General features: G+C 43.0%; 1 protein-coding gene across 1 annotated transcript in view; it reads right to left on the minus strand.

Moving 5' to 3' along the window:
• LOC122059551 (serine/arginine-rich splicing factor SR34A-like) overlaps positions 1–6433 on the minus strand; it is a 41327-nt gene that overhangs the window by 29156 nt on the left and 5738 nt on the right. The gene's annotated exons all lie outside the window — the stretch shown is intronic.

The following is a 6433-nucleotide window of genomic DNA, read 5'->3' on the forward strand; positions in this document are numbered from 1 at the left end:
GCAGTCAATTTGGCATGGCCGACTCATCCCAGAAAACCTTAGTTAATTGAAATTACATATCTCAATGCCGATCCTAGGGTTCTTGAGAGTTGTGACCAATTCTGTGTTTTGAGAAGTTACACATATTCCTTTCAAGACGTCAGATCAGTATAGTATTAAATTAGTTCAGGAGGAAGATTCCCTTTGACGCTCGTGTAGTTTCGAGCATTGAAGAGGGGTTACTATAGAAAACCTGTAAATAGGGGGATATTTATGATATATTTAAGGGGATGTTAAGGTAATCTAGGTGGGAAGGAGAGTGCCCCTCATGCAATTTCATTTTTGGGTTGATGTTGTGCAAATATTTTTCCCATAAATTAAATAAATAAAGTTTCAAAATATCTCTTTTGTTTATTAGATATTACACATTTGTCGAAGGATTTTTTTAAGTTTGATATGGAAAAACATAGTTGGAAGAGGGTCTCCATCGCGCATCAACTAGCCTTGAAGGCTAGAAGTCATTCTTTTGCAATTATATGGTGATTGAGTGATCTTTCGTTTTTATTTGAATGAAAATTCTCATTTCCAAAAAACAAAAAAAAGAAAATCTCTTTTGTTTCTTACCTTGGTTTGGACTTCCACACCCATGAGCACTCAAATGCTACACCTTTTAGTGAAATTCTTTAATCCCAAAGGAGCATGGATGAGATGGAGAGATCCTTATTTGATCATATGGAAAATCCATAAGCAAAGACCGATACCCTTTACATATGAATAGAAAAAATCTGAAATTGTAGTTTGTAGTGTAGCAATAGTGCAATGGCTAATAACCACGTGGCTACAAACTAGACCCAGGCTGAGACTGATGAATTTGTTAAACTAATGATTGACAACGTTAAAAAGGGAAATAAGACTAATTCAACTTTTAGCAAAAATGGTTGGACTGATATTAAGGAGCGATTAGAGTCAGCTGTGAGTCGAACATTTACTAGAGAACAACTCCGGAACAAGATGAACAAAATGCGTATGGACTACAACAATTTATGGAAACTACAGGTTTTGGATGGAATCCGATAACCAAGATAGCGACAGCTGATGATACAGTATGGGTAAATGCTTTACAGGTGAACAACATAACTTTTACTACTTATAAAATTGATTTTACATTTATAAAGTCTCATACATTGTGTTGTACTATTCAGGCAAATCCAGGGTGGGCGAAGTTTAAGAAGAATGGGCTACCACATTAGCCTGAGCTGCAGATGATCTTTGGATATTCATATGCACGTGGAGATAGAGAAACTAATCAGGATGAGGAAGATTTTGGTGAGACATAGATGGACCAAGCTCCACAAACACCTCTCAATTTGAGTCTAGAAGACATAGAAGAGGATTTGGAGATGACTAACCCTTCCAAGCGTAGGCTTGACAGAACTCCTACTGGACGTAGGAGGAAGAGTTCAACCACATATGTGAATCCTGTAATGAAGAATCTCGATAAATTTTGTAGTTGGAGAATGGAGCAGGGTGTCAAACCAGAAATCACATCTGCAGGCCGAACTAACAAACATTATGGATCAACGACAGCTGGTGGTAGTATTAATGTTATACCTGTGCCATGACCCGGTCTAATTTGAATTGTTGTGATAGGTCTCAGACTGGAGGTGGGAAGTACAGTCGGATTTTGGCTTGCGGCCATCCATTGCCATACGGGAAGAGATGACCCAATATATTCGTGTATTGCTTGTCAGTTCAATTGGAGCGGATTCAAACTTTTCGACCCTAGACGGTAAGTGACCCGACACCCTACACCTGAATCCCGGCACACACCAAAATTGTTAGAGGACCATGAACAAAACCTAGGGCAGCTGTCTGTGCTAGGCCAGCTGGAGGATAGCAAGCAGTCAAGACAGGTTGTTGTCTTGACCACCGGAAATAGCCTGGGCCTATTTCTGCTAGCTATTTCCGGGGATAAATCAAGTTGTTGGTTGGGTTCCGATGCCTGTGGGCCCCGCCATCGGCATCGTAAATAGCCCCGGATGATTCCAAATCCTCCCCCACACCTTCCTCATGACATGAACACCTTACGGATCGAAGTAGTTGGGTCCACGTGCCCTGGAAGTTGGATTAACCCATTCGGACCCGACTAGTACCAAACCAAACAAACCCTAAGGCTTGTTTTACCATATAAGTGAAAATAAGGATTTATTTCCTCATTTCTCACTTATACAAATTGTGAGGGAGGAAAGGAGAAGAAGAGAAAGAAGAAGAAGAGGAAGAAGAGGAAGAAGAGGAAGAAGAGGAAGAAGAAGGAAGGGAGTGTACCTTGGTGCCGGTTGCCCGCCTAGTTGTCGAAATCTCTACCGGAGGTAAGTGCAACCTCTTCTACTACTCTCTCTCTTCATTTTAACCTAGGCAAGCTAGGTATAGGAGTACTCTTGGGCCACAAATCCTCTTGAGCTCGAGGATTGCGTGTTTCACTTCCCTGGTGCCATTGTAGAGCTCAAACTGAGTTTGGTGAGCTCTGGCAACAAGATTGACCAAATGACCACCTAGGGTTTCAATCATTCAATCGATGTATCTTTCAAAAGGCTAGGTGGAATCATAAGTTTAATAGCTCATAATAATGCTAGGAGCATCCCCCACAAACACCACAGAACGAATCTCGACAATCGGACCCGAGCCAGAAAGCCCCAAATCACACGGGCAGTTACTGTATTGCCACCGAAAATAAGCCACCGGAAGCACTAGGGCTATTTTTAGTGGGTGTTTCCACTGACCACCTGAGCCTTAGGTGCTCTCTGTTAGGTCCACCAAAAATATGACTGATATTTCTGGTGGATAGTCCCTGTTTCCAGTGACAGTATTGTCACTGTGGGACTTTTCCTATAAGCCCTTCCCGATATTCTCGACACATATTGACTCTCGGTTACCCTTGTGTCTAGGACAGTGACGCGCATGTACCCCAAGGTCGGAATTGAATCGAACGATCGGCGGCCATACTTGAACCCTAATACGCATAAGCCTAATCAAGGTGAGGGATGGTTGCTTTTATTTTGGGAATGTTTGTTTATATAGAATTTCCTCACATGTGTAGATTTTTACATGTTTAATTATATTGCTCACATATTGACGATGTTCTATCATATGATACATTTTTATGAGTATGATATGAAATGTTTATGGATATGTATGGCGGAATCTGGTGTGGCCGAGGTGGTATCGGTACCATGATCGCTATGTGATTGTTGTATGTATGAAACAGAATCTAGTGTGGTTGAGGTGGTACAGATACCATGATTACCATATGCTTGTTGCATCCATGCATTGATTATGTGCATTAGAGTTAGTTGTAGTCGCGGATTACACTTTGTGACCGATGTCTTACCGGTATCGTGTACTCCTGAACTGCATTTGGAAATGGATATGCTTCGTGGCTGATGCACATACCGGTGTTGCGTAGTCTATACTCAATTGTTATTATACATGTTAGATTAGGTAAATGGTCATGGGTTACACTTTGTGGCCGAGGTATTACCGGTATCATGTACCCCGGGACTGTACTTAGAGATGGATTACACTTTGTGGCTGATATGTTCCTGGTATCGTGTAATTCATACTAACTATATCATTATAAAGGCATGTAGAATATTTGTGGTTAGGTATCACTCTCTATGCTATGAACCCTTGGCAATAGGGGGTAAGGTGTTGGATAACCCATTTGTGATATGTTCGATGAACCTTCTCAGAATGCCACACCCTTGGTACGATGTGATTGTTGCCGGAGGTGGGAACTTGTCCAGCGTGGCCGATGGACATACCAATGTCGTGATTACCAAGAGGGTTATCAAGGGTTTGTTGGGTGACCCATGGTCACATACGGGGATGGCAGGCTTCTAATCACTGCTAGGGTTTGTATCATTGTGTAGTCGATGGCGGTTCCGGGACCAGGGAAACAACCTAATGTGCCATAGTAGCATTTACCAAACTTAGTTTGTATTGCTAGGTGGATAATAAAATAAATGAATTGCATCATGAGCATCATGGACTATGTGTTTAATTTCTGTACTCATACATCATAAATTATATATGTGATTGCCTTCGCTTGGTTTTGCATGAAACCCATCCCTCACTGAGCGAATTGGAAAGCTCACCCCATGTATATGCCCCTTTTAGATGATGATGCAGGTACGACTGTGTCGATAATTTGTGACTCTTTTTTCTCGGGACTCGAGTACGAAGTGAGCGACTGATGGATGCCAGAAGTTGGGGAGCATGACTAGGATTGTGCCTATGATATCTGTGCATATGCGGCACATGAGCTGTTGGGCGTATTTTTGTTATTTTGATTCCAACTTGAGGATGGTACACTTTTGAACCTATTATTTATAAGTCATGGATGATTGTAAACAGATAAACTTGGTTATGGATAATTACTTTATCATTAAATGTTCCTCATTTATTTATGATTCCGCTACTATTGGTCGGTTTGTGATGTGAGATTGTGAATCGTTAAGGTACTGCAATCAGAGATCCTGGTAGGTTCGTAAGATGGGTAAGCTTCTTACTCACACCATCGGTATTCCAACATGGTATGTTGTGTAATACCCTACTTCTTAAACCCGGTCTGATTACACGGTTAACCTGGTTTAACCATGCAGGACCCGAATTGGAGAGAGTTAAAGCGGGTTCCTTATGGACTATAATGGCAAGGGTGACCTTAAACACCGGCTGACCCGACAAGTCCGAGCCAGTGCCAGAAGAGACGGGTGTACCCAAGCCGTATACATACACCTATCACAAGGCCATATACGGATAAAGCAGGTATGTAGCTGTATCTTATGGCGCATACGTATATTACATCTTATGCCAAGAGTGAGATTCGTGCCGCGGGCCGAATTCTGTCACCCGCCTGAGTGACCCACCCATGTGAATTACTTAGTTATTTAAGAAGTATATATAGATTTATGTTTTTCTTTTCTTTTCTCATTTATGACACTCGGACGTTGGTGAGAAGAGTAAACAGGAGAGAGAAAAGAAAGGAAAGAAGAAGAGAAGAGAAGGAAGAGGAAGAAGAGATGGATTCCAGCGGCGCCGAGGCTTAATCTTCCCATTCTGACGCCGGAAGAGTGATCTCCAACACTAGATCTACGTTTAGAGGTGAGCAAAGGCTGGGTTCCTTAAGCTTTCACCATACCCAAGTAAAAACCCTTGATTTGGGTAGGGTTTCTTGAGATCTTGTAATCCCCCTTGAAATGATGAATCTAAGGTTTAATAGATGATTTATATGTTGATTTTGAAGGATTTGAAGAAGTATTTACAAGGTTGGAGAAGCATTGTGGATTTGAAGTGATTTTGGGGTTTTGAAGGTGTTCTTGAGCAAAGAAGGTAAGATGGCTTTCCATTCCTTAAATCTAACATAGATCTAGGTTAGAACCATCTTATGAGACTTTGAATGTGTGAAGAATGGGTTTGGAAAAACCCCATTTGAATCCCCAAAGGTTGGGGGGAAGTTTGGGAAGAAATAGCAGTTTCCCGCCAAGATCGGTGGGCCAGACCGGTGGGCCATTTGGCCCTCCTGTGGGCACCCGCCTGAGAGGGCAGGACCCTCGGGCCCAACCGGTGGGCCGATCGGTGGGCCACCCTGCCCGTAGGTCTTAGCAGGACACTCTGACCCAACCGGTGGGTCAGACCGATGGGCCGACTAGTGGGCCAACCTGCCTGCCGGTCCAGACCGGTGGGTCTGACTGGTGGGTCAAACAGGTGGGCTGTCCGACCCACCCGAGAGGCTCCGAACGTGATTTTTACTTCCGATTGGACCCAAAACGAACGTGTGACCTTCTTTTAGGATTCTAAACATGATCTTGTCATTGGATCGTGTTAATATTGATTCCAAAATGGTGAAATACTAACCCCGCTCACTCATGATAGATTCACCAAATCTCACGCTTCCCGCACCGGATCTCACCCGTACCGAGCGTGAGTCCTTGTACACTACAAGTAAGTGGGGAGATGACATTTGGCCTTATTTCAAGGCATTGCTTGTCATTCATTTGATTGTATCTAGTCTAGCCATGTCATCATGAAAATGCTATGTAGATTAGTCATCCTCACATTATTATGCCATGCGTGTTGTGTTTATTTCCTAATTTCCAAGTGATGATATGCTTATGTGATGAATGTGGACATCATTGTGCATGATGCATTAATAGAATAGATGCCGTAGTCGGCTTGGAAACGAGTGCATTGGTGGCCCGTGGTATGGGACGCGGTGGCACTATGCAATCGTACTATTGTCATATAGGAGCATGCGGTTTAAGATTACCATCTTCACGTGTTACGACCCTTCCCAACAGGGGTTAAGGTGTTGGGTTACCATTTGGGGGGAAGCAGTGGTCGCGGTTGTCGGGTCACTGTGGCGGTTAGACATTATGCCCGGTTGGTCATTAGGATA

The sequence above is a fragment of the Macadamia integrifolia genome, chromosome 13 (genome assembly GCF_013358625.1).
Source record: "Macadamia integrifolia cultivar HAES 741 chromosome 13, SCU_Mint_v3, whole genome shotgun sequence".
In the NCBI taxonomy this organism is placed as follows: Eukaryota; Viridiplantae; Streptophyta; class Magnoliopsida; order Proteales; family Proteaceae; genus Macadamia; species Macadamia integrifolia.